Source organism: Leptonychotes weddellii, chromosome 4, assembly GCF_054177405.1.
Source record: "Leptonychotes weddellii isolate Sample4059 chromosome 4, ASM5417740v2, whole genome shotgun sequence".
Lineage (NCBI taxonomy): Eukaryota > Metazoa > Chordata > Mammalia > Carnivora > Phocidae > Leptonychotes > Leptonychotes weddellii.
Window position 1 is genome coordinate 72,591,776 of NC_138372.1, and position 3,010 is coordinate 72,594,785.

The window sequence follows — 3,010 nt, forward strand, 5'->3', positions numbered from 1 at the left end:
GCTTAACATTCTGTAGTTCTCAAGGCTTATATCTTTATAGTGATAAATAGCACTGGGTACCCCAAGAAAGGGAAACTTTCTCCATTGAGGGGACTAAAAATAAATGCAGATTTCCTGGTTCTTCTCTGACATTTTTGCCCAAGAGCCCCAATTTAAAAATTAATCAATCTGTTGACCATGCTATTTTGTTTCTATAGAGTTTCTTCATCAGCTGAGGGAACGAACATGGATATTTGGAGCCGGGCCCTTAGACACTGTTTTAGGCAGGAACTGATGCTATGCCCGTACGACATCTTATTGAATGAGAGACACAGTGGATGTGAAGCAGGTAAAAAGCCAAATTCAGTGACACTTTTCCTGTAGGCTGGCTGCTGTTGGTTGTTATCAATAAGGATCATCTTGTATTTTGGAGCATCCATCAGGACTGGAGATCTAAAATGATAGTTTCTGAGCTTGAAAATCATCCCCATTCTCCATCCTAAGCATTATCTTTGCTCAATTGGAGTTAAAGTCCCTACTGTATAACAGGGGAAAGGCAACAAGTGGTTTGGGGGTCCCTAAATGGCATCCGGAGCTGCTTTTGCTGTCCCTCTAATCCTAAGTCTGCTTACTCCCTGTGGGCCAAATCCAACCTCACCCAGTCTGTTAGGTACCGTCTACAGCTAGCTTCTGGGCCACGGCGGCCAAGCCGAGGGTTTCAACCGGAGACTGTATGACCTGCGAAGTGGGAAATGTTGACTCTCTTTGCAGAAAGTGTGCTGCCCCCTGTGTGAGAATGTTAACACTATGAACATGGAGGCAGGGTCTTCTCGGCAGCTTCCCAGAAAATGGAACAGTGAATTTTTTCTGTTCTTCTGCCCTCAGGTTACCCTTTCTCTTTTCTCTGTTACCCCTTTGCTTCTCTGGCAGCAGTCAGTATCATTTGAGACCAAAGAGATTGCCAGGCTCTGGTGGAAAACAAACATAGCGCCACTGCTAAACTGGGTACCTCGGATGCTCTCTGACCACGTGCTATCTGTGCTTATAGATGAGATGTGCTTCCTGAAACTCGCCATGACCCCAAGACCATGGTTGGTGACAGTAAGCTGTGATACCTTACGCAAGTTACAAATGTACAAGATCAAGAGGATGACTAGTTTAGGTAAAGCCCTACAAGACATATACATCTGAACCTTAATACCAGGCACCTGCCCAGAAAGCTGAGTGTGTGTCATGGTGAGATTTGGGAAAGGCTCTGAGGAGAGTACCTTTTGGGAGTCCTCATGCCATATATGTCTCAATTCTTTAAGAATATCAATGAAGTTAACAAACTACTAAATAATGACCTTCACAATGATGTAGATTCAAATTCCAACTTCTTGGTTTCCATGGAGCTTCCCACTGGGCTACGTTGGCACAGAGCCAGCTGCCTCATGGCTCACCTCCCTCTCCTGCTTTCCCAAGAGGCTCATGTGCCACATATAGACATGAGTTCCACATGGTCAAGGACCTATGACCCCAGAAAGAGGCCCATACAGGCCCTACAAGCAGACTTTAGAACATTTGGGAAGAGAATTCCAGAGTTATGGGTCTGATGGGCATGTCTCATTGGACATGCGAGTGAACTAACTGGAGAAGGACCAGAGTGGAGACAGGGAAAGGCTGAAAGGCCAGCCAAATAATTTAATCTTTTTGGGACTTGGTTTCCTTTTCCAATAAAACAGTACAAAACACAACAATTAGATAAGGGCTTAGTTTTTGAGCACTGAGGTATATTGCAGTTCCACAAACCTGTGGTTCTATGAATCTGAAACTTCTAGTACTTAAGCTTTCCCCAACTTGACAACAACCTTGGACAAAATGTCACAGTAATATTGCCCTATGAACATCAGGAGTCACAAACTATTAATCTCAGGATCTGCTGAGGCACTGAATTACCACATTGAGGAAACCAAGTCCCACATAGCTTGGGCCCAGGGGTCTCTTTCTGGTGCCTGAAACAGCTGTCCCACCAATGTGACACTGTCATATGTCTAGGGAACACCTTTTTCCCTTCTCCATAAGCTTTGCAGGCCTGCTGGTACAGAACTCTGTCCTTATTGGTCCTGGGGCAAGTACCCAGGGTGTCACAGAGAATCTTTCTTTCAAGCCCAAACCTTGTCATCCGCCCCACTTTCCCCTTACTGTCTCTTTAGGAGAGTCATAATAGCAGATACAAATGAAGCTTTCTATGAGTTTTTTACTCAGAGTGAAAGAGATTCTGCTTTTGATTCCCACTATTTCGAAATCTTGAGCTCCCCAGAGAATTGGAACCTGAGAAGATCTGGCAACAAGTCATATTCCTGGAATATCTCCAGACTGGTCTTGTTTTCTGAATTGACTCTCCATTTTCTCTTCCTCTTCTTTGTAAATCTCCCTTATTCAACCAGACTGGGAGACCTTTCAATAGAGTAACATATTCTCAGGAGATTTGAGCCACACTTCCAACATGAATTCTCCTCAAACCCAAACGAAGTGTGGACATGCCTCCTCTTCCTTGATTTTTTTTTCCCTGCTTATGTTTTGTGATTGGTATTTTTTTAAAGCATAGCATCCCTGTTGCTCTACCTGCCCTTTGCTGTTGTCTTTAGCTTTTTGAGGTATCATTTTCCTGGACCTACTTCTTTTCCATATACTTTTCTTTTTTTTTTTTTTTAAAGATTTTATTTATTTATTTGACAGAGAGAGACACAGCGAGAGAGGGAACACAAGCAGGGGGAGTGGGAGAGGGAGAAGCAGGCTTCCCGCCGAGCAGGGAGCCCAATGCGGGGCTCGATCCCAGGACCCTGGGACCATGACCTGAGCCGAAGGCAGACGCGTAACGACTGAGCCACCCAGGCGCCCCTCCATATACTTTTCTTTGCTGGGTTTTTATAGTGTTCAGTTTGACAAGTAATTGTTGAGTGTTTCTTGTGTGTCGGGAGCTGGGGAAAATGACAAAAAAGACACAGACATTGCCAATGGAGAGCTCAGGTGTAGTAGAGACAGACAG